This window comes from Elephantulus edwardii, unplaced genomic scaffold (assembly GCF_000299155.1).
Source record: "Elephantulus edwardii isolate Elephantulus edwardi_28Jun2011 unplaced genomic scaffold, EleEdw1.0 scaffold00022, whole genome shotgun sequence".
NCBI classification, from domain to species: Eukaryota; Metazoa; Chordata; class Mammalia; order Macroscelidea; family Macroscelididae; genus Elephantulus; species Elephantulus edwardii.
In genome coordinates, this window is record NW_006399772.1 from 810,469 (window position 1) to 837,565 (window position 27,097).

A 27,097-nucleotide genomic window follows, 5' to 3' on the forward strand; every position below is an offset into this window, starting at 1 on the left:
TACCAAGAGTGTTGATTGTGAAGCCAAGCAAAGTGAAGCTGTAAACAATCTCAGTCTCTTCTTTGTCTATCATGATGTTGCCAATTGGCCCAGTGGTGAGAATTTTATTTTCTTGATGTTAAACTTCAATCAATGTTGAAGGCTGTAGTTCTTGACCTTCTGCAGAAAATGCCTCAGGTCCTCCTCTGTTTCAGCAAGTAAGGTTGTGTCATCTGCATAACACAGGCTCTTGATGAGTCTTCTTCCAATTCTTATGTCATATTCCTCTTAATAGTGCCCAGCCTCTAGGATGATCCACTCTACAAATAGATTGAAAAGATATGGAGATAGGATACATCCTTAGCATACACTTCTCCTGATTTTGAACCACAGTGTTTCTTTGCTCTGTTCTGAAGACTGTCTCTTGGTCCAAATATGTTCTTTTTTGGTGCTGTTGAGTCAAGTATGACTGATAGTGACCCTGTGAACAAAAGATCTGAACTCTGTTCTATCCTACACCATCCTCACATTTCCTGACACACAAGAGCCCACTGCAGCAGTCACCACTTGTATCCACCTGGTGAGGGTCTTCCTCTCCATTACCGACCCTCCACCCTTCCCACTATCATGTTCTTCTCCAAGGAATAGCACCTTCTAGCAACATGCCCAATGAAAGTGAGGTGAAGTCTCATCATTCTTGACTCCAAAGAGTACTCCAGTTTCACCCTCTCCAAGATATATTTGTTTGTTCTCTTGGATATCTATGGGATTTTCAGTGCTCTTCAACATCGCAGCTCAAAGGCATCAATTCTTTGCCGATCATCCTTAATCATTGTCCAGCTCTCAGATGAGTAGCAAGTAATCAGAAAGACCATAGCCTGAATCAGGTGTATCTTAGTCTTCAAACTGACATCATTACTCCTCAATAATTTGAAGAGGTCCCTAACTATAGATTTCCACAGTGCAATGTGTCTCCTTATTTCCTGACTGGTTTCACATAAGCACAATCAACTGTTCTGAGATTCCCATTTTCCTCAGAATTAGGCAGTTTGTTGTGGTCCAAACAGCCAAATTCCTTTGAATAGTCAATGAACCACAGATAGTAATTCCTCTGGTATTCTCTGATTTCAGCTACAATCCATATAGTATTGGCTAAAATGCCCCCAGTATCACAGCCTCTTCTAAACTCAGTACACATATCTGCTAGTTCTCTGTTAACATGTTGTCCGTTTGGGATAATTTTCAGCAGTATCTTGCTTGCGTGTGATATTGCTATTGTTTGATAATTTCCATATTCTGTCAGGTCACCTTTTCTTGGACTGGGAATATTGTTCTGTAAAACCAGCAAGAGCTACATGGGATTGGCCATATCTGACCCTCACAAACTCCCCAAGGGGAAAATGTTTCTGTCAAAAATATCCACACTACAAAACCGATTTCCCTGAGATCAGACTTGTTCCCTAAGCTCCTGCACCTCTTTCTATTCATCACAATACCAATCTTACTGCTCTACTGGGTCTGAAATCCATTGTGATAGATCACATACTACACAGAACCATATGAGGGAAGTCTAAATGCTATATAATTCAGGGTGGCAGCAAGATACAATCACTCCATCAGGATATATTCTGAAATGTGCTCACAGCACCTCAGCCTTGAGTCTCATGGCTTTAGGACAGTGTCAAAAAACTTTCAGTCCTGTAAGCTATGGCTTTTCCCACTCGCAGTCTCCCAACAATCTTAGGCAAAGGCTCTTAGCTCTGATTCCATGGGGTAGCAGTTACAATGTCAGCTTTGTCTCATGTTGAGTCTCTGGTCCTCTGCTTTGGCCACGATCGCTGCTGCTGTAGGTTTAGCTGGTGCGGGAGTCTCTGCCCTATTGCCCCTTGCATGCCTAATTCTTGCTGGTGAGAGTCTCTGAATCTGCTGTTAAACTTCCAGTTTTGTGGCTAGACTAGCCAATCTGCCTATGGATGGGCTAATACACCCTCTTACCATATTCCTGCTCATCCGCACAGCTAAGTCCAATTCAATGGCTAGGCCATTTTGATCCATAAACTTTTCAAGAGCAAAGCCATTTTGAACAATCAGCTATTAACACCACAAATTTCTATAGTCCAGTTTGAAAATTATGTGCTTAGCAAACAGATTGAACAGATATGGTAAAATGATTCAACCATGTCACACACGTTTTGTAATTTTAAACCAACTCATTTTCTAAGTTTAAACCAACTCACATCCCAGTGCTCTGTTTCTTAATCCACATGCAGGTTTTGTGTTAGCACAATAAATTTACATTTTTATCATCAATATTCCAGTAGTCAAGAACTCAAAAGATATACTGCAGTGAATAAATCTCCTGTCAAGGACATCTTTGAAGTGTTGAAAGCAAGGATGTCAGTTTAAAGACTAAAGTGTGCCAGATGTCAGACATGGTATTTTTTCAATTCCTACATATGACTGAGAAAGTTAGACAATTAATAAAGATGACCAAAGAAGAATTGATGAATCAGAATTGTGATATTGGTGAAGAGTACTGAACATCTCATGAACTTTCAATAGAAAACCAAATGTGCCTTGGATTAAGTACAAGCAGAGTTCTCCTTACAAATAAGGATAGCAAAACTTCATGTCATATATTTTAGGCATACTGTCAAGAGGCACCAGTCCTTGTAAAAAGATATTATCCTGGGAAAAGTGGTCAGCAAAAGGAAGAAGACCTTCAGTGAGATAGATTGACATAAATGTGACAATCATGGGCTTGATGCTGACAGAAATTATACAGAAGGTGCAGGATAGGACAAGGTTTTGGTCTGTTTTCTACGGGACCATTCTAAGTCATGTTCTACTCAGTGGAAGCTAACAGCAGCATTCTTTCCTTTCAACACTTGACAATGTTATGTCACCTTTTTTCCTTAACTCTCATAGTTACAGAAGAAAAAATAAATTTCATTCAAATCGGTGTTCCTCTGTAGGTCACGCATCATTTCTGCTTGCTTTCAATAGTTTTGCTTTCTTAGTGGCTTTCAAATGTTTAATTAAATTGTGTCTTAAAATGGCTATCCTATTTGGGTATTTTTATTCTACTTGGAGTTTTCTCTATCTCTTATGTCTATAGTTTCATCCCTCTTGATAAATTTTGGAAATTGTATTTTTTCTAGGAATCAGTTTATTCCTTTCAACCTCACTTTGAAGAGTTTATTTGAATACTTTAAATTAAAAAATACAGTGGCCTAGTGGCAAGAATTTGTGCTGCAATTCTGAAGGTGTGTAGTTCAAGGCCACCAGCACCCATGCAATTAACTGCCTCTGAAAACCCCGCTAGAGTGTCAGCTATGGGTCCATTCCGACTCTACGGTATACAACAACAACCATCTTTTTTTTTCTTCTCTTCTGGGACAGTGATGACATAAATGGACTTGTGTTTTCTAAATTTTCTTTTGTAATTTTGACAGGATGTGGAAACTATTGAACAAGTATCACTAATATCACATGGAAGCAAAATCCTACTAGAGATTATCCAAAAATGACAGGAACATTGAAAGAGAACAGAAATACAAACTGGGTTTAGAAGAGGTAGTAGCATTAGAGGCATTATTGCCAATGTCAGATGAATCTTGGTATAAAGCAAAGTTATTGTTGTTATGTGCCATCAAGTCATTTCCGACTCATAGTGACCCTATGCACAACAGCCCTAAACCCTGCTCTATCCTGCGCCAACCGCACCGCCTCTGACACACCCATCCCGATTACCCCAGTCACCGAATCAATCCATCTCATAGAGGGTCTTCCCCTCCTGCGCCGTCCCTCCACCCTCCCAAGCATGATGTCCCTCTCCAAGGACCCGTCCCTCCTGGCAACATGTCCAAAGTATGTCAGACGAAGCCCCAGAATCCTTGCCTCCAAGGAGCAGCTTGGTTTAATCCTCTCCAAGATGGATCTGTTTGTTTTCCTGGCAGTCCAGGGTACATTCAGTACCCTTCTCCAGCACCACAGCTCAAAAGCATCCACTCTCCTTCTGTCCTCCCTAGTCATTGTCCAACTCTCTGGTGCATAACAAGCGATTGCAAATACCATGACCGGTATCGGGCACACCTTAGTCTCCAGAGAGACACTGTTGCTCCTGAGTGCGTTTGAGAGGTCCCTAACGGCAGACTTTCCCATCGCAATACGCTTTTTGATTTCCTGACTGCTGGTACCAAGATTGCACTGGAGCGTAGAGAAGCCAAAGCACAAGGAAGAATTCAAGATACTAAAGAGCTGAACAGAAGATTCCAAAAGGCTGCTCGGAATGACAAAGCAAAATACTACAAGGAAATGTGCGAGGAACTAGAGTCAGAAAATCAAAAGGGCCGAACTCGCTCAGCATTTCTTAAGCTCAAGGAACTGAAGAAGAGATTCAAACCTAGAGTTGCTGTAATCAAGGATGCTTCGGGCAGAATATTAAATGATCCAGGAAGTATTAAAAGACGATGGAAGGAATACACTGACGCATTATATAGAAAGGAATTGGCAGATACAGAGGAATTTAAAGAAATAACACATGAGCAAGAGCCTATGGTGATGAAGGAAGAAGTTCAAGCTGCTTTGAAGGAAATAGCAAAAAATAAGGCCCCAGAAATAGATGGTATACCAATTGAAGTATTTCAGATAACAGATGTTGCCCTGGACGTGCTCACCAAGTTGTGCCAAGAAATCTGGAGAACAACCACTTGGCCAACTGACTGGAAGAGATCTATATTTGTTCCCATTCCAAAGAAAGGTGACCCAACTGAGTGTGGAAACTACAGAACAGTGTCATTGATTTCACATGCAAGCAAGATTCTGCTGAAGATCATCCAAAAACGATTAGAACAGCACATCAGCAGAGAACTGCCGGAAGTCCAGGCTGGGTTTAGAAGGGGGTCGTGGTACTAGGGATATCGTTGCTGATGTTAGATGGATCTTGGCTGAAAGCAAGGAATACCAGAAGAATGTCTATCTGTGTTTCATTGATTATGCAAAGGCATTTGACTGTGTGGATCATAACAAACTGTGGATGACTCTGAGAAGAATGGGAATCCCAGAAGATTTAATTGTGCTAATAAAGCAAAGAGTATGAGAGAAATGTCTGTATTTATGTAATTGACTATGCAAAGGCATTTGAGTGTATGGATCACAATAAACTGTGACTAATCTTGAGAATAGGAATCCCAGAACTTGATTGTGGTCATGTGAAATCTATACTCAACCAGGAAACAGTCCTCACAAGAGAGCAAGGAAACAGTACAGGGTTCGAAATTAGGAGTGTGTTAGGGATGCATCGTGTCTCCACACCTTTTAAATCTATATGCAGATCAGATTGTTCAGGAGGGTGGTCTTTACGAAGAAGAATGTGGCATCAAGATTGGAGCAAGACTCATCAACAACCTACATTATGCAGGTGACACTTGCTTGCTGAAACAGGAAGCCCTAAAGCACTTGCTGCAGAAGGTCCAGGACTATAGCCTTCAATATGGATTGAAGCTCATTATCAAGACGACAAATGATTGTACATGTTTCAATTTGTCTCCATTCATGCTTTCTTAATTATGCAGTTCAAACTTTTGCATTAGGAATGAAATTTGTAGTTATAAAAAGTAGCATGACAGTGCTGAAATAATGAAAAAAATTTAGAAACTATTACTTTCAGTTTTTGGTTATTGTTGTTTTTATTGTTATGTGCCATCAAGTCGTGTGTGATTCATAGTGACCCTATGTACAACAGCCCTAAACCCTGCTCTATCCTGTGCCAATTTTGTTGTCTCTGACACACCTATCCCCATTACTCCAGTGACTTAATCAAACCATCTCACCAAGGGTCTTCCTCTCCTGAGCTGTTTACCCTCCCAAGCATGACATCCCTCTCCAAGAACTGATCCTGCCTTGCAACATGTCCAAAGTGTGTCAGGCAAAGCTTCAGAATCGTTGCCTTCAAGGAGCAGCCTGGCTTCACCCTCTCCACAATTAACCTCTTCTCCTAGCTGTTATTGGTATATTTAATGCTCTTCTCTAACACTACAACTCAAAGGTATTAATTCTCCTTCTATCATCCCTAGTCATTGTCCAGCTTTCTGATGCATAGCAGGTAATTGCAAAGAACATGGCTCTAATCAGGTATGTTTTAGTCTCCAGACTGACATCATTGCTCTTCAGTACTTTGGAGAGGTCTCTGACAGCAGACTTCCCCAGTGCAATTTGTCTTTTCATTTCCTGGCTGTTGGTACCAAGAGTGTTGTTTGTAGAGCCAAGCAAACTGAAGTTGTTAACAATCTCAGTCTCTTCACCATCTATAATTATGCTTCCAATTGTACCAGTGGTAAGAATCTTCGTTTTCTTGAAGGCTGTAGTCCTTGTCCTTCTGCATGCAGCTAGCGCTTCAAGTCTTCCTCAGTTTCAGCAAGCAGAGTTGTGTCATCTGCATAATGCAGATTGTTGATGAGTCTACCTCCAATCCTGATTCCACACTTCTATTCATAGAGCCCAGCCTCCTGGATAATCTGTTCTACATATACATTGAAAAGATATGGAGATGGGACACATCCTTGACATACACCCTTCCAATTTTGAACCATGCAGTGTTTCCTTGCTCTGTTCTGATGACTTCCTCCTGGTCCAACCTAAAGCTATTTTGAAATTCTAATGAACACATTTCCCCCCCCATGAGAAGTTAGTGAGTGGAAGACTTTCAGATATATTCGGGGCCTAAATTTGATTTAAACGCAAGGCCTAAATGTATATAAATATTTATCTTTCTCTGTTCCTACACTTCCTGAGTTCTGTAAATAATTTCTCTAAAACCATCTTTTAGAAAGTTGACTTTGATATCCTAATACATTACATTATATTCCAGGTAATAAGTTATGTATTTTAAGTTTTAATAATGATGTCATTTCTCCTTGTTAATAATGTGCTGTGTGATAAGCCTCAGGATCTCAGTACTCTTGTCCTAGAGTCAGACCTAACTGTATTAGAACAACCTACATGCTGGGAAAAGTAGAGATCAGTGAGAAAGGACGACCCTGAATGAGATGGATTGGCACAATTATTACAACAGTGGGCTTGAGCGTGACAGAGAACCTGACAATGCCCAGAATTGGGCAAGGTTCCAATCTGTTGTTGATTGGGTCACTATGAGTCATAATTGACTTGTCAGCAACCAATGACAGCAACAACGCTTCTTATACTTAATCTTCTGCTGAAAGATACACTTGAATGGATTTTAATAAAATTTGAAGAATACACTTTTTACAAAGAAATAAAAAATAAAAAATTTTGTTTCAAAATCTAACACTATCTGTAAAGTACCTGACTATGATTTTTCATTTGCTTCTCTTAGAAACTGAAATGTCCTATTTCTTAGGATACACTTCAGGTACTCTAATTACAGTTCGTCTATATCAAGAATAAAACAAGGAGTAAATGACACATGTTTTTAGTGAAAGGCCTTAAACTTTTAATTTCTCAGACCTTGGAGGGGGAATAGTTTTGTTTAATAAAATATTCACTAAGTTTAACATTTGTCTATGAGAAAATATACAACCATCAGATGAAGATTTTTTTCAAGAAATATTTTAAGACACAAATTTTATTTAGACTACTGAACCCTTACCTTTCAACTGAGAGAGAAAGGAAGTCCATCATTAAACAATCTGTTAGGCAATGGCATGTTTAACTATTCTCTTTGTTTGATTTTAATTACATGTTTGTATCAGGAAACTGATTCACATCCTCTGAATGCCATCTATAATTACAGTCTTAAATCTAAGTGTATTTGTTGTCAAACACTAAGTACCATGTAGAAAAAAAGGTGCCTGCCCACCAGTGTCTTTACCATTGCTTTAAATAGCCATTTCCTTTTTCACTGAAGTGTTTAAAATAAAAGACTTACTGCCCCCATAATAAAGTTTGTTTATCTGTATATTGATCACTGCTCCTTGGCTATTTCTAAAAGTTGTATTTTTACAACTAAAAGTGCAAAAGTTATACTTTAGGAATCTAATGTTGGAAAAGAAAAACGTTATTTATGAGAAACAAAAATATCTAAACATTTCTTATTTTGCTTTTGAGGACTCTTAAATTTTATATTTTTATTAACTGGTATTGATTAACATTGGGAATGCAATAAATCTACTTACAAGTTATTGAATAAGTAGTATGTTCAGATTTTTTAAAAATCCAAAATCACTTTGGTCATTCCCATTCCAGCCAGTAGAAAGAGGGAAAAGCACTTATCTAAGTTAAATTCCCTCTCTATTATTAGTAATCAAGGCTGAGGTTTCACACATCAATTTCATTTCTCTCTCTTTGCTAAGAGTTTAGTCACTTATCTCCAACTGTTGAAAATAAGGATTAGGAGCATGTCTTTGCTGAGTTGGCAACTATGTTCCAGAAAAAAATTCTCTTACTATAGAATTAAAGGAAAATGGATTTTGATAGACATTTGGCAGCCTTCCACCACCAAAGAATGCCTAATCTCTAGTCTTTGGAAACAGTGTGACCCCAAAACCCATAATCTATTACAACATACAGCTGGGTGTCACTGCCAAAATGTATTTCTTTACACCACCTTTAAATATTTTCTTCCTTGTTGTCCTTCATTAGCCAAGATTTAAGGGGAAAATTTTAATACACAATTTATTATCCTTGTAATATTGGCTGTCAGAAGCTCTGCTGGCCTAGGGGCAAGAAGCTGTGCTACAATATCGAAGTTATGATGTTCTGTGCCTTCCAGGCCACCAGCCACTCCCCAGAAGAAGGATGAGCAATCTCCTGCCGAGCAATTAATTGCCTTTGAAAATCCTCCAGAGGGTCAACTATGGGTTGGTTCCAACTCTAAGGCACAAAACAACAACAACAACAAATTAACTTGACTACAGATGAATCTTACATAGCATGCGTACAAAAATAAGATAGTGGACTTGAAAATTGCATTATTTTGGTAGTACAAATAACCTATCCAGACAAGACTCTACTGCAACAATCCTATAACCCTGTCAGGTTGAAATATTAGTGCATTGAAATAGAGTAAGTTCTATCCATGAATCAACTCTGTCCATCGCTGGATAACTCTGACTGGAACAGTATTCTTCAAAGAAATGAAAACCTCTTTACCACTCACAATTAGTCATTGATACTGGGATATTTCTTTTAGATCTGTGTTGTCCTGTATGATTTCCACTCATTTCCTGTGGTTATAAAAGTAACAATTTAAATTAAATAAAGTTATAATCCAATTATTCAATCATCTATGTAGCTAATACCAATATGTGACTAATAGCTAATATATTGAATGCTGTAGAAAACACCTCTGGTGACCCCATGGGAAGGAGCTGTACTGTCACCAGACAACAGCAACAACATGATGGGAGGGGTTGTGCAAACTTTTGAAGACTTTTCTGAGAACTATTTGGTCCTGTTGTCAATTTTGAGGCTGACATTTTCTAATCAGTGGTCTCACTAAAGTTGCTGTCATCCACATATACCCGTTTCTTGCTTACTAAACCATGAAAAATATTATCAATTTTAATGATACTGATACATATAAAGTGGACTTATAAAGCTTTGTATTTTACTTGTTTAACTTGTAATACAAGCATGTTTTTTAGAAACACTGCACAGCGATCTGATCGCCCGGTTTGTGTCTCCTCCCTGGCAGTGTCACTTGGTATGATCCACAGTCCCCCCTTCACAACCCTCCCGTGATGCCACCGGACATTGCCTGACACATGTTTTCAAAACATGACTTCTGGTAAATATGGAAAATAAGGTCACAGCAGGGGGTAGGGTAAAATGCAAGGGGGAAAAAATGAAGCTACATTTAATATACTCCATGGTTTATAAAATTGTTTCCTGAGCCTTTATCATCTTGAATTTCCATTGTATACTCTACTTGGCCAAAATTAGTTTATTAGTGTCCTTCTTGAACTATGGCTCTAAGAATAGAACACAATACTTTAGTTGAATCAACAAGAAAATACATGAGACAATGCTGTCAGTCAAAAACAAAACAATGAATACCATTTTGCTAAATATTTAAAGTTTTGTTAGCCATTAGTCACATCTTTTGATGTAATGACAATAGTACTAGAATTGTTATCCAAACAAGTTCTTTAAATTATGTCATATTGAAGACAAACCTTTTAGTATTGTAATTGTTCTCCTAAATTAGTTGTACTGTTTTTAGATAGTAGCTCTGGCAATGTAGTCTGTAGGCAATTGCATGCTGACTCAGTTACCCATGGTGGACAGTGTTTGGTGGAACTCCCAGTTTAAGATAGGTTTGGAAGCAGGAGTGGCATCCACTTCCTAAAGAGCATGCCTCTGTAAACTCTATGGACTTTAAGAAACAATGATAGTTATAGAAAGGCTTCAGGTCTTTGGTTCATAGGATTGCTATGAGTCGTGCTCAACTCGATGGCGGTTCCTCAGGAGAAAGACGGACAATTTCCTCCCATGTGATTTACAGCCTTAGAAACCAAATTGAGTCTCAAGTTTATGAGTTTCTTCCTGACAACAAGAGAAAATTTTAAGAGTTTTATATTCTTTATTTGGACTTTAAATGTTGTATTGCTCTGTGCCATCGAATCAGCTCTGCCACACAGGGAATGAATGTACAACAGAACCAACCAAAGCTTTCCTAATGCAACACTATCCTCTGTTGTACTAAACCCATCATTGGAGTCAGTGTCAATCAATCTCATTGAGGGTTTCCCCCTTTTTGCTGACTCTCCAGTTTTCCAACATGATGTCCTTCGCTAGGGACTGGCCTTTTTTAGCAACACACCTGAAGCATGTGAGAAGAGTGTCACTATCTTTACTTTTAAGCAGTACTCTGGCTGTACTTTTTTCCAAGACCAAGTTGTTGTTCTTCTGGTAGTCTCAGTTTGTTCCATATTCCTGGAAAAAACTACGTACAATTTAAAGGCAATAATTCTTCAATTTCCTCAACTTTTGCAGAAGCTGACCACCAGCATCCTTCTGTGTGATTAAATGTAATAAGTTAATTTATGCTTTAACTCAGATGGTCAATGTCTATTTTTCCTAGGACAAAATCAATGACAATTAGTTAGGCTGTGTCGTCCTTAGGGAGGTGCAAGCTGACCCAAAAGGAGCATCTCTCTGGCAGTTTGAATCTACCAGCATCTCTATGGGAGAAAAATGGGCACTCTCCACTTAACGCTATTTACAGTCTTCAAAAACCCTCTGGTGGATCAGCTATGAGACCATTCTGACTCACTGACAATGACTCATTGACTTACCCAACGATTCTTACTGCCCTAACCCTCAACATTTTCCTTTTTGTTCTTATTCCCATTTCCCTCCTTTGCTTTCTGCTCTTCCATGTACTGCTTCTTCCCCTCCTGTGTGCAAGATTCATCTGTGTGCTCTTTCCTCTGATGAAATGCCATTAATCTCATAACCTATTTAACATCTTTCCTGAAATTAATTTTCTTAGATAAGTCTATCCTTTCTACCTTGTATATATACACCACAATTGTTAAATTGATTCTGACCATATACAATAGATTGGGGCATCCACATTGAATTGCAAGGCTGTAGTATTTACAAAGCAGTCTGGCACAACTTTCCTCCAGTTGGTGGGCTTGAACTGATCTTTTTGTTAGTAGGTGAGCATTTTAACCACTGTGCTATCAGAGCTCTATGAAATGGGTGAGCTTCTCCTTCTGCATTATTTATACTCTCAGAAACTCAATGGTGGCTCAACTATGAGTTGAGTTCAACATAATGACGAGATATAATTTTTGAACATGATTTATTCTTATTTTTGCTGTTTTGTTTATTGTGTTTTATTAGTGGTAGAAAAGAGTCCTAGGTGGAGCAAATGATTAAGGACTTGTCTAGTAACTGAAAGTTTGGTGGTTCACATCAACTTATTAGCTCTATGATGCTCTAAATCTGAAATATAATTGCTTTGCATGTTGCTATACTTCTGAAATATAATGAGTGCTGTCAAGCTGATTCCAACCCGTAGTGATCCTAAATAATAAAACTCTCCCTAAAGGTGTTCTTAGCTATTATATTTATGAGGGTAGATCACCAGATCTCTTATATGTGGAGCTGTGTAGTAGATTTAAACTGACAACTTGTTATATTAACAGTCAAGCACTTAACCATAGTACCATCAGTCAGGTGAGTAATTTCCCTAATGGATTTGCATTTCTGTGAGTTCTTTCCATTTAATCACTGAACCCAAGGGATGTAGGAGAACTGAATGGAGGATGAACTGTTGATGTTAAAAGTCATAGAGTGTACAGCAGATCAAACATTTGAGACATTTCAGATTCCCACTGTGAATTCTATGGAAAAGAGTCTTAATCTGTAAGCATTGGGTCAACATGAATCAAAATGAATTGAGCAGTAAATATAGCATAACACCATTGTTGTAAAAATAGAATAACTAGTAAATTGTGAGTAGAAGTCCAAAGGGGAAAGGGAAGGGGAGGGAGAGAATGGAGAGGGGAAGAAATCATGAGGATAACTACTTAATGGTGAGCTCTGAGGGGTAGGTGTGAGGAATTAAGAAAAAGCTAATGGGGACCTGAAAAGACTGGGTATAGGTAAGCTTAGCTCAATGGTGATTAATTTTATAAAATATAATGCACATGAGTGATCATTTGAAACACAATGAATGAGGAATGAATGAAATGCAATGTACATGAATGATACAAAATGCATATGAATTGTATATGCAAAACAATATGAAATAATAACAGCATGGGGGGGACCCTCAGAACAAAACCTAGGAAAGCCAAAAGTAGAATTAGTAAAGAAAATAGCCAAAATAGAAAATGAAGCCAAAGAATCTACTTAGTAAGTATAATTCTAAGAATAATAATTTGCTGCTGCTGCTGTTGTTGATGTTCAGGACTCAACTCAGACTCAGCAATCCTTATGTCCTGGACAAGACCTTCCTAGAGCTATGCCATCCAGACCATCCACGCTAGGCTTTAGACCCATTGTTGTAGTCACCACCATCAATCCATCTCATCAGAAATCCACCCATGCAATAAACAGCAATTATGATTACGATGAAATATAGTCTTTAAATCTTCATTTTCATCTAGATTTTAACATTCTTACAAACGAATGTTTTATCAGAGACATTATTCCTCTGGTTTGCATTATTTGAGATGCTGATTTTAGCTGAAAGCAGAGAATACCAGAAGAATGTCTATCTGTGCTTCATTGATTATGCAAAGGCATTTGACTGTGTGGACCATAACAAACTGTGGCTGACTCTGAGAAGAATGGGAATCCCTGAACATTTAATCGTGCTAATACGAAACCTATACTTGGACCAAGAGGCAGTAGTCAGAACAGAGCAGGGCAACACTGCATGGTTCAAAATTGGGAAGGGTGTACACCAGGGATGTGTCCTATCTCCATACCTTTTCAACCTGTATGCAGAGCAGATTATCCAAGAGGCTGGGCTCTATGAGGAGAAGCGTGGCGTTAGGATTGGTGGAAGCTCTATCAACAATCTGCGCTATGCAGATGACACAACCCTGCTCGCTGAAACTGAGGAGGACCTCATGCACTTACTGCAGAGCACCAAGGACTGCAGCCTTCAGTATGGACTGAGGCTCAATGTCAAGAAGACAAAGATTCTCACCACTGGACCAATTGGTAGCATCAGGATGGATGGCAAAGAGATTGAGATTGTTCACAGCTTGAGTTTGCTCAGCTCCACGGTCAACACTCTTGGCACCAGCAGCCAGGAAATAAAAAAAAAAAAAAACACCACATATTGCGATGGGAAAGTCTGTGGTTAGGGACCTCTCTAAAGTACTCAAGAGCAACGGTGTCTCTCTGGAGACTAAGGTGTGCCTGATACAGGCCATGGTCTTCGCAATCACTTGTTATGCATCAGAAAGTTGGACAATGACTAGGGAAGATAGAAGGAGAATTGATGCCTTTGCACTGTGGTGCTGGAGAAGAGTATTGAATGGTCCATGGACTGCCAAGAAAACCAACAGATTCATCCTAGAGAGGGTTAAACCAGGCTGGAGGCAAGATTCTGGGGCTTTGTCTGACATTGGACATGTTGTAAGGAGAGACAGGTCCTTGGAGAGGGACACCATGCTTGGTAGGGTAGAGGGACAGTGCAGGAGGGGAAGACCCTCTATGAGGTGTATTGATTCAGTTACTGGGGTAATTGGGATGGGTGTGTCAGAGGCAATGTGATTGGCACAGGATAGAGCAGGGTTTAGGGCTGTTGTACATAAGGTCGCAATGAGTTGCAAATGACTCGACGGCACATAACAACAACAATGATAATAGAAATAGAAAGTGAAAATATTAAAGTTGATAATTATTTTGTATGTCATTTAAATCGTATTGAGATGACAAGGAAATTAATTTGACATTAATTTTTAACTCTGTTTGAGCCTCAATAATTAAGTGTGATGATGATAGGGCGCCTGCACATTTGAGAAGGTTCAGGTCACTCCCTAGGTGAAAAGTTTCCAATAAAAGAAAATAAGATTTGAGCTCTACAGGTAAACACCTGTAGTGCTTGTCTTTGAATAGAAACATAGCCCCTTCATTCACTGCACTCCTTCAGGTTTCAGAGGCTGCAGAGTTCAAAACGTAAGGGGACTTCCTAACAGAGCGGCGAATGCCTCTGAACAGCCAGAGATACTTGGAGAAGGTCGCCAGTGTTCCACGTTAAGTAGCTCCTTCCAAAATCATATCAGGCCCACTTACGAATTCCAATTACAGTAAAAAAAGGATTTGACATAAATTGATGATTTGACCCAAAAAATGATAACGTTTTCAAAGAATGTAACAGTTTTTATCTCAAATCTCAGATGCTAGAAGCTAAAAGTCAATGTTTAATATTTTTAATGAAAGTTTTTAATTGTGATTTTAACAATAGTTTACAGAAAAATTAGATTTTCATTATTCATTGTTGTACATTTTACTTCCTTTCCCTCCTTTCTCCCTCCCCCAGTTCTTTTATTTTTTTAATATTCATTCATAGTTGCACAATCATCTCCCCCGAGTCCTCTTTGCAATGAACTCTTATTCTGGGGCTGTTGTAGTATGTATAATGCCGAATATTTTTGAACGCTTATAGCAAGAACCAAAATGTCTGTTTTAAATATATGTTTTACTGGTACTGGGTAAATTTATCCTATATACATCTATCAGAAATACTTAGGTTTAATGTTTTGTTAATTTAGTATGATGAACACTTACAGATGTCCAACTCTTAGAAAGCTCTTATTGAACGTTAAATAATTGAGTTGAAATTAGTTCATTCCCTAGTTGGATATCCATCTACATTTTAATAGTTTAAATATTTAATTACTTCATTTTCAATAGAAAAAAATGATAATGTAAGTAAAAATGACACGATGAGCAGAAGAAACTTGTGAATTTGATTATGTAATTTTTTCCTTAACATTTATTTGAATGGACAAGAACAAAATCCCTTTTGAATAGAGTAAAAGTAATGTTTAGCTTATATGTCACCATTTTTATCTTTCATTATACCAGTAACATAAATGTAATGTGTATAACACATGTTGATGAATTTCAAAATTTATTAGAATAAAATATTGCTGTTGCTGTGTATCTTTAAACATACATCAATAGACTTCACTTCAAAGTATTTTAACATATTGCAATCATATGATTAAAACTATACTTACAAAAGAGCTTTAGAAAATGTGAACTTAGTGGTAGGCACTCTGTATTCATCTGTGCTAGCTTTAAAATAGACTGTTGTCTTCTGCACGGAAATATTTTCACATTTGTCTGTAAAATTAGAAGCACAGCAGCTCTTCATAGCCAACCCTCCAATGGGTTCCCAAGGCTTTACATTCCACAAGAGGAGAATGACTGTGTTTCTCCCTGAGAGCCAGTGGATAAGAACTACTAGAGAAGCACCCAGCCATTGAGCAGCACAGCTCTCTCACAACTCTAGCCATTAGAGTTCCTTATCTTATATAAGAACAAAGGGATGTTGATCCCGTCATCCATCTGGATGCTTAATATAAATAACATTTTAATTCTTAGGAACAAATGAGTTTTCTTTTTGAATAAGTTTTCTTTTTTATCCAAGAGCTGTGGCATCATAGAAAACCAATGTTGTTCTACATAATACATAAATTAAACCATATGTAGCAGAACTCATTGATCTATGCTGTCAATTATCTTGTAGTCACTTGAAGATTTATATGTTTACATAATATATTTGGTAGGAGTTTGAATATGTATCACTGGAACATACAGTTTCTAAATAGTAGATTATATTTACTTCCTTGTGTTGTCTTCCGAGTCTTTACAACTTATAAAAGCATTAGAGTTATGTAATACCACCTGAAAACATCACAGGCATTTCAAAATCTAAAAGATTAATCTAGAAGTTTAAGGAACACCTTATTACATATAAAAAAGAAATATTTGTTGACTAGCTACATTTTAGTGGGTATAACAAGATTCAGAAAGGGGTAAGAAAAATGGAGAACATCTGTGGAAACAAGGGAAAACAAAACTTATAGTACACCACATGAGCTGAGGGATGATATCATCTATGAAGAAAGCAAAAGGGCATTACAAATACTGAGGAGAAAGAAAAAAAGAGAAATGTATGATAGAAGAGACTAAAAATTGCACTGGAGCATTGAAAAGCCAAATCTAAAGAAAAACATGTCGAAGTGAAAGAGCTAAACAGACAATTTCAAAGGGAAGCTTAAGAGAGCAAAGCAAAGTATTGTAATGGAATGTGCAGACAGCTTGGATTGGAGAATAAAAAGGAAAGAACTTGCTCTCCATTTCTCAAGGTGAAATAATGGAAAAACAAATTTAAGCCTGTGTTGAAATATTGAAAGACAGGCAATATGTTGAATGACCCAGAAAGCATCATAAAAAAATGGAGGGAATGCACAGGGTCACTGTAACACAAAGAATTGATTGACGCTGAAAAATCTCAGAAAGTACCATATAAACAGGAACCATGATAATGAAGGAGGAATGAAACATGCATGGAAGGCTTTGGAAAAAAAAAAAGGCCCCAATAATCAATGGGCTACCAATTGACTTGTTTCAATTAACAGATGCAGCCTTGGATACACTAGCCAAACCATGCCAGAAAATTTGATATCACATGCAAGCAAAATACTGCTGAAGATCATTCAAAACTGGTTGGGACAGTACATAGATAAGGACTTGCCAGAAGTTCAAGCAGGATTTAGAAAAGACTGTGGCACCAAGGATATCATTGCTGATGTCAGATGGATCCTGGCTGTAAGTAAGAAATACCAGAGAATATCTATTTGTGTTTTCTTGAGTAAGCAAAGGCATTTTACTGTGTCAATCATGACAAGTAGTGGCTGACATTGAGAAGAATGGAAATCCCAGAGCACTTAATTGTGCTCATGCAGAACCTATACTTGGATCAGGAGGCTATTATGTGAATGGATCAGGGGAGGACTGCATGGTTTGGAATTGGGAAGGGAGTGTACCAGGGTTGTAGTCTCTCTCCATACCTATTCAATCTGTATGCTGAGCAAATTGGAGGGGGACTCATCAATAACCTGCATTATGCAGATGCAACTTTTCTTGCTGAAAGTGAGGAAGGTTTCAAGCACTTGTTGCTGAAGATCAAGGAATGCAGACTGGTATGAACTGCATCTAAATGACAGGAAAACAAAAGATTCTGACCACTGGATTGATAGGCAGTGTCATGATGGATGGAGAAGGGATTGAAACTGTCAACAGCTTCCTCTTGCTTGCACCCACAGTTAACACTCTTGGTACAGACACTCAAAAAAGAAGGAAATGAATTGCACTGGGGAAATCTGCAGATAGGGGCCTCTCCAAATCATTGAGGAGTAGTGATATCAATTTGAAGACTAAAGTGCATCTGATTCAGGCCATAGTCTTTCTGATTACTAGCTATGCATTCAAGACCTGGACAATAAATAAGGATGACAGAAAAAGAATTGATACCTTTGAATGGTGGTGTTGAAGAATAGCACTGAACATCCTATGGAAAGCCAAGAGAACAAACAGGTATGTCTTGGAAACAGTGCAGTCAACATGCTCTTTGGAGGCAAGAATGATGAGGCTTCACCTCATAAACTTTGGACATTTGTGAGGAGGTGCTATTCCTTGAAGAAGGAATGATGCTGGGAAGGGTGGAGGGTCAGCGAAAGAGAGGGGAAACCTCAACTGAGTGGATTGACACAGTGACTGCTGCAACGGGCTCTTGTGTGTCAGGAAGGGTGAGGATGATGCAGGACAGAACAGAGTTCAGATCTCTTGTTCATAAGGTTACTATGAGTTGTGCTTGACTCAACAGCACCTAACAACAACAACAACAATTGTAGAATGTTGTTGTTGTGCACTGTAGAGTATGAACTGTCCATAGCTGACCCTCTGGCGAGTTTTCAGAGGCAGTTAATCGCATGGAAGGAGATTGCCCCTTTCTCCCACAGAGAAGCTGGTATTGCAATGCAGCTTCTTGCCACTAGGCCACCAGAGCTCTCTAGTAGTAGAATACCAAGAAAAACTTCCAAGAGCTATCAGGTAATGATTAGATCATTAAGCAATTTAAATTGCTATCACAAAATAACTCTTTCATTTCTGTTTTAATGAAATGCAGAATTTCACATTTTGATTCCCAATATAACGTTACTCAGGACACACAAAATCCATCTACTTGATAATATAATTTATAGTCTCTCTCTTTCTAATCTTCTTTCAACTTCAAGGACTCACTATTAACTCAGAGTGTACCTCAGAGATCTGGACAATGAATAAGAAGAATCGATGGCATTGTGGTGCTGGAGAAGAGTACTGAACATACAAACCATGGACGGCCAAGAGAATAAAGAAGTCTTTCCTGGAGAGGGTGAAACTCATGTACTCGCTGGAGGTAAGGATTTTGAAGTTCTGTCTCACATACTTTGGGTCTGATGCCAGAAGGGACCAGTTTGTGGAGAAGTATGTCATGCTTGTATGTGTAAGAGACAACACAGGAGAGGAAGACCCTGAATGAGTTGGATTAACAGTGTCTGGGGTAATAAGGGCAGGTGTGTCGGAGACAGTGAGATTGGCTCAGGATAGAACAGAGTTCAAAGTTATCATTTATAGGGTCACTATGAGTTGTAGATGACTCGATGGCACATAATAACAATAACATAGTATTTAGCAGTAAAAATATTGTGCTACCAACAACAAGGTTTGTGGTTCTAGATGGTCCATGGGAAAAAAGATGGGCAGTCTCTTCCCAAGTGATTTATTGCCTCTGAAAACCTGCTTGAGGGTCAGCTATGGGTTGGTTCCAACTCCATGGTATTCAACTACAACAAGAAAGTATCACTAAATATTATCTTTCATGTTCAAATTATCTCATATCTGGAACATGGACATCAATTTAGAAAACAAACAAAAAACACAACAGAGTTCAATAGAAGCTTGATTGTCGACTTACTGAAATTCTCCAAGTTCATTCCACATTTTTACTACATGGTTGGGATCAGTATTCTTTACAAGGGCCATGGATTCTTTGCCAGGAACTGGTATTTTACAATCTCAGCATAGATGGGCAGAGTCCTTTTCTATTGCATGGCAATCACTACTTAAAGCTTTCCACTGGATATTTTTAAGAAATTGTAAAAAGAATGAGTAAAAAAGAGTGGCATGGGAATTGCTGAATCTAACTCCCACTAATTCTCCAAGAGGGCACTAACCTCATTAAAAGTATCCACAGCACAAAACCATTTCCATGCGGTCAGACATGACTCTTGCACTCTTGTACTTACTTTCACTAATTTGAACAGACCAAGACTGTTCACTGTTCTACTACAGGGTAGATGATGCACTGCAATAGCTACCCAGACCTCAGAGAGTATTCTTATAATTATGCAGATGATTAGGGAAGTTAACAGGTTACAAATGAGGTCAGAAACAGGACATCATTCTTCAGTCACGACAGTTTCTTAGGTCTGCTTGCAGGCCCTTTGACCTTCAGCAATGAGGTTAAGTGTCACACAGCTGCCGAGTATGGCATCTCTCCCTCAGTCCTTCAGCAAGCTTTAGAGAAGACCATTGGCTCTGACTCCATAGGGCTGCAGTCCCAAGTCTCTTCTGTCTCTTGTCAGTCTCTAGTTCTTTGTTGCAGTTGTTGGTGCTATTATGTTAATCTTGGTCAGACTGATGTAAGAATTTCTTAACCAGAAAAATGCACTTGATTTTTAGATTATTCTTTTTCACTAGTAGTGAGACTGCCCATTTCTGCCACTTAACCTGTTTGATTTATATCTGAGAGAATGGCAAAACTCGCAAACCCTCCCTTTGATAGACTGACTATAAGCCCTATTTCCATGTTCCTGCATAGCCTGATGGCAAAAGTCAAAGGGAATGCCCTAAGAAAGCAATTTTGAACAACAAATTCACCATGAACAGACTCACTATGAGTAATATTATCTGGGACTGATTTTTTTCAGAAATTGTTTAGTTATATATGTTCATATTCTTTCTTATTAAAAAAATTATTCTGTTAGCATGAATAATCAGCTCACCTGAATGAAACACAGAGAGGCAATGACAATGTCTAAAAGCCATAAAATCATTAGCATTCTGGAAGGTAGGAAAGTCTAAGAAATGAAAATAAAACAAAGCAAACAAAAACCTTTAAGTAAAGTAAATGTTAAATTTGAGAATAACAGACATTATAAGTTTACACATGTTTAAAGAAAACTATGAAATAAATCAGGTCATTCAAATTTAAAATAAGGAACTATATAAAAATCCCTTGATTTCATAATAAGCCAAAATCTAGAAAGTCTCTTTCCTAACTTTTATCCCTATAAGGATGGACCTGTAAGGATTATACTCTAGATCTTCTAATTCTATGGAATACATTTTTTCCCAACAAAATATAATACTGAAATCATAGGATCAAATCATAATGATCAGGCATAAATTCCTACTGAATTCAGTATGAAATATGAAGTAGATGTTGTAGGAAATAATTTTTTTTAAGTTAATACAAAGAAGAGGGATTTCTGGTGGCCTACTTCATAAGAAACTGGGCCTAACCTGGAGGTCAAGCCTCTCTGACAGTCTGAATCCACCAAAGGGTCTGCAGGGAAAATGATGGGGAATTTCCAATGTGATTTGTAGCCTCAAAAACCCAACACAGGGCCAGTTTTGAGTTAAGAATTCATTTCAGTGATATTTTTAAGAATACAAAGAATAGTTGTGCTTTCATGGGACTTGAAGGAGAGTATCTGTAAAGTATTTAAAATAATGATTTGATTACTACTTAAGACAAAGTTATAAACAGAGAATTAGTAAGAAAGAAATGATTGAATTATAATTCTGTTCTATCATGCATGAATGAGTTACTAATAGTTCAACAGGATTCACAATCCTTTATAACATAGAAAAATTAGTTACATCTGGAACTGCAAGCCTGTATTCCCAGAGTGTTCCAATTATTATTATTTGTGGATAAAAAAAATTGTTTTAGATGTATCTTGAGAATTTCCACAATACTAATAAAGCTTTTAATGTCTCTAAAATATGGAAGGATTTGTGGCTAACATTGAATTATTAAAACACGAGCAGGTTCTAGCTTCAAAATAAAATATTATAAAAGTATGAGTTTTCTTCATTTTCAAAGTAAAACACTTAAGGTTTATAAAACCAGTAAAATATCAGATGCTATCTTCTTAGGAAAATATAGTACAAAGCATACTCTCTCAAGAACCTGATACCCTGTCCACCTCTAAATTCACATTTGATATTAGATTTAATCTGTAAAATTACTATAAAGAGACCATATGGGCAGTCTCCTCCCATGCAGTTCATTGCCTCTGAAAAGCTGCTGCAGGTTCAGTTATGGGTTGATCCTGACTCGACTATACACAACAACAACATAAATATAATAAGGGACCTGCAATCCCGAAGGCACATGGTTCGAATCCACCTGAAACTTCTCCAGAGAAAGATGGGTAATCTCCTGTGCACTTTACTGCCTCTAAAACCCACTGGAGGGTTAGTTAGGATCAGTTCTGACTCCACTGCCCACAACAGACACAAATGGAATGGGAGCCCTGGTGTTGTCGCCTACAGAGAGTTGTGCTACCAAGTGAAAGGCCACACTTCTCTGGCATGTCAGATCCAGCAGTGCCTCAGAGGGAGAAAGATGGACAGTCTCCTGTGCAATTTACAACAGCAGGAACCCCAGCAGGGTTCCTATCAGTGAGTGATGAGTGAGTGGGCGAGAAAATGATCTTCAGTTCAAGCAGGAAAACAATTATTCATATAAATATAATTAATATTAGATAAAGGTAATTAACAGGATTTTAACAATCATTTCAGTGAGTTTCTTTTGACTATCCTAAGCGTTTCTGTGGAGCTCTGTGGCTCGACTAAAGTGCTCCACTGCTAACCAAAAAGCTTGGCCATTTGATCCCCCCAGCTGCTCCTCAGATGAAAACACCCAGTGATGTATTTCTGCAAAAACTAAAGACTGGAAACCCCTACAGAGCAGCTCTCTTCTGTGTATAGGGTTGCTATGCATCTGTATTGACTCCACAAAGACAACAACAAACTTTTTGGCAAAATTTAGCTGTTTACTGTTGTCTTTTGGCAGAATAAAAATATAATGACCTGTCCAAAGATAACAGTTCCTAAGCCCAAGGAATCTGCAGCAAAGCAAGTTCTATTGCTTTCTTATTGTCACTGAAGTGTTCACTATTCATCCAAACACAGCACACGCCTATTTAGTACCTCTGTCTTAACTGGCAAACTAATGTGCAAGTTTTAGATCCCTTATGTATTGCAAAGGAAATTCTTGTGTACTGCTATCAGTAAACTCCTTCCAATCTAAATATAAACGACTATATATTTATGCATTTAGCCATTTAAAATTCTAATAAAATCTGTTCTCAGATTTTAAGGGCCTAGCATTTCTTTCTTTCTCATTTCTTCTTCTTTCAAGAATAAGGAAAATCATTCCATTGGCATGGTGCCTTTGGGTTGCCTATTTAAAGATTTCACAGATATTAGAGCAAACATATTTTTTGTGTTTTTATGGCTTTTATTAAAGCTTATGTAATGCTTGCTAAATAACTCACATTCTGACACTCGAAACAATTTGTAACTCTTGAATGATCAAAAACAAATTTCAGGAAGTTTTCCTCCATGGAAAGAGTAGCTTTGGCAGACTAACACTCCTGTTGAGAACAACTAGAAAACAGATAAAATGACAACGGTGAAGTAGATCTATTTAAAGTTACTGGGGGGCTGCTGAGGCAATCACGACTTAAGAGGCCAAGATCCTAAAGAGAAATGAACCACAAAGATGTGAGCAGATGTTACCCTCAGAGCATGCTGGTCCTTGGCATGGGGAGAGAGAATTAGAAATCGAGAAGGCAGTAGCTGAAACGGAAAGTGTATGTGTGAGGTGGAAAATACATGATATCTGCAGGAAAAAATACAGTGTGTTTCAGAGACAAAACTGGAGGGAGGCATCCGGAAAGGGTTGATACACGTGACAAAGGAGGTAAAGAGAAGTGAGATCAAATCCTGTGCACACAGAAAGAGCCTTTTAAATGTATAAAATATTATTGTTCAAAAATTTATCATCTGAGACATATAAAGTATAATTTTACACAACAAAGAAGAGAAAAGAAAGTCAAGGATTAACAGAAACAAATATCCAAAAGGCTAACAGAACAGCAGAATCTAGGCCTCCGTATACCAGAAAAGGTAGACGGTTCTCAGGTATCATTGCTGACCATCCTTAAAGGGGTCATGGTAGAAGATCCTGAATGGAGTGGATTGGTAACAGAAATAAGGTTGGAGACAGAATGACAGAATTCTGTACAATCAACGACCTGACCTATTCATCACAAACACCTTTAAAAGAAACATAAATGGCAAGTATACACATGGACTTCAGCTGATGAGCTACAGGGGAATCAGATTGACTACCTCTGTGGGGGAAAAGAATGGAATGGGAGAAATTAAAAAAAAATGCTTATCTTATAAAAATCCAAGACAAAGGCCCTTTAAAATAAATCCCTTATTAATTCTGAGTTAGAATCGACTCATAGCTGACCCTGAAGTGAGGGCTTTTGTTCCTTTTTTTTCTTTCTTTTTTTTTAAATTATTATTAAATTTTATTAGTTTTAGTGAACATTTACAGAGATTTTGGGTTTAATTCATTCATTGTTGCACTTTTGGGTTTTCATTCATTCATTGTTGCACTGTTTTCTCTACCCTCCTCCCCAGTTCATTCTTCTTCCCCCACTACCCGAATGTCTGTTTTAATTATCCAATTGCCACATTTCTTGTCGAAGTCAGTTCTGATTAATCTCCTTTGTCAGTGTGTCCTTTGCCATTCCCTATCACTCCTCCCTGAGAGAGACTTCACCCTGATTCATAAGGAAAAGGGAAACTGTAGGTTTCAGGGTGAAGATCTTCTCTAACTACTCTAAAGGGCCCCTTTGGCAGTAGGAAACACACAGACTATTATGGAGATTGATCACAGTTATCAATTGTGCTTAGCCATACATGTTCATATCCTTGTAGATGTATCATGGAAGTGTTGCAGCCTAGAAGATACAAATTTAACTAACAAGTTAAAAGTACATGAGTCAAAAATTAAAAAGCAATAATATTCCAAGTAGAGGTTCTAATAGTGGCACAAATCAAGTTACAGAGGGAAAGTGGTTCTTACAATAAAAGGCCTATAGACTAGCACTTTGTCTATTATAGTGTAGAGGTTAGGAACCACAAGATGTAGAGGCTCCGCTATGTCATTTATGGTTCTTAAGTCCTGGAGGAAATTCCATCTACCACTGGGTTGTTTTACAACTCGGAAGTTCGAATGCAAGGTAGAGGTAAAGTAAGGAACTGCTTATGAGGTTTTCCATCCATTCCAACAACTAAGAAATAATGAGAAGAGTTGGGACCTCAGAAGGATTTTAGGACCAATTAGTAGGCTCTGTGTCCAGGAGAAAATTAATATACTTACCAGTAATGTTAATGCTCACCCACAGCTCTTCTGGGAGGGTCTAAATTGTTGAAGCATCCTCCTTTGTTTCCAGCTGGGAGCTGGGGCTTGTCAGTCCTGTCTGCCACGAGGACTTGATGTGGGCCACCTTGGCCAAGTGTCCTTCAGAGCCCCACTTAAAGCAAGTGAGTGGGAGTTTCCTCTCTACTCCCTTGCCTATCTGTGGCTCTCGTCTGTGACACTGTCTACTGAAGTGGTCCAGCTTTCCACAGTGGAAGCAATTCTGACCTCCTTTATTACCTTTGGGTGGCATTGTATGTGAGTTAAGACTTCCTTTTCCTGACACAGGCCCTAAACTGGCAGCAATAGCTGCCCCAATAATTTTGGCCATTCTCTGGTCTTTCCCTCTAGATCCCAGTTGTTAAAAGAGGGAAAAATTTAATCAAATGTATAACAAATAATTTTGATTATAATCTTTTAAGCTTAAAGCTAGAAGTATTAACAATATCATCATTTCCAATCCAGAGATACATGTTCCAATGCAGTACCTATTTTCAATAAATGGTTTTGGTAAGAGGAATGTTGTAAATGTGGATACATTTCCACTATTCCTCCTCCATGCCACTATATAGTGTTATTAGCTTGAGCAGTTATAAATCTATTGCCATCCTTACTCTAACTTAATTCTTTTTTTTTATTTAAATTTTTTATTAATTTCTGTGAAAATTTACAGAGGTTTTGGATTTCCATTCATTCATTGTTGTAGATTTGTTCCCTCCCAAGGCTACCCCCCATCCCAGTACCCTACCCTTTTGGAAAAGTAAAAGAAAAGATTCTTTCATTGTTTTACAAACCATCCCCCAGGTCCACTCCACCATGTAGCTATTGCTCTAGACTCCTGTCATGACAGAAATACCTAATCACACATCTCTTTTAAACAGTTTTCTCCCACCTCTGTTTCAGTGCAGTATACATTATTGAACCCATCTTATTCAGTCTCTCCCCAACCCCGAGGTCAGTCCCGTTCTACAACAGTGGCACCATGCAACATTTGTCCTTTTGTGATTGGGATATTTCACTCAGCATAATGTTCTCCAGAGTCAAACATTTTGAATAATATTGCATGAGTTCCTTGTTTTTCAATGCTGTAAATCTCCCAGGATGAAGCAGATTGTCTTTCTCCTGAATAGCTGAAACTAGCAGGGTGGCTTCACATTTAGGTTTAAAGAGCAACTCTCTATGAACTATGCCACCATAATTTCTTTAAATCTAGACTAAAATTTACTCATGTGTCTCAACTTTCAAACAAATGGTAGACAGATTTATACAGGAAACAATAGTCCCAAGGAGGCACTCATAGCTTAGATCAACCACATCAAAATCAAAAGGAAGCTTTCCTCACACCTTAATCTTCAAACTGACATCACTGCTCCTCTGTAATTTGGAAAGGTCACTGACAGCATACATATCCAAAGCAATATGTCTCCTAATCTCCAGATCAGGTACCAAGGGTGTTAATTATGGATTCAAGTAAGTTGACATTTTAATATTTTCCCCATCTATAGCTTTCCCAAAACCTTCTGGAAAATCAGCTATAAGTCAGTTCCAAATAAAAATGATAAATGAGTTAATTTTAATTTAATAAAATCATGGTATCCAATCACCTCTCCCTTATTATACGGATTAAAAACATGTTATATACCACAATAAGTTAAAGGTAAATAATCCAATAGAAAAACGGGCACCGGATATGAAGAGATATATGACCAAGGAAGACAGTCAGATGGCCAACAAGCACATGAAGAAATGTTCCAAATCCCTAGTTCTAAGAGGGATGCAAATCAAAACAACTATGAGATATCATCTCACCCCAGTCAGAATAGCAAAATTTAACAGAACAGCAAGCAGCAAATGCTGGCGAGGTTGTGGAGAAACTGGAACCCTTATTCACTGTTGGTGGGAGTGTAAAATGGTGCAACCACTGTGGAAGGCGGTGTGGTGCTTTCTCAAAAAGTTGCAAATAGAGATACCATTCGATCCAGCAATTACACTACTGGGAATATACCCCAAAGAGACAACAACTGACGTCCAAGC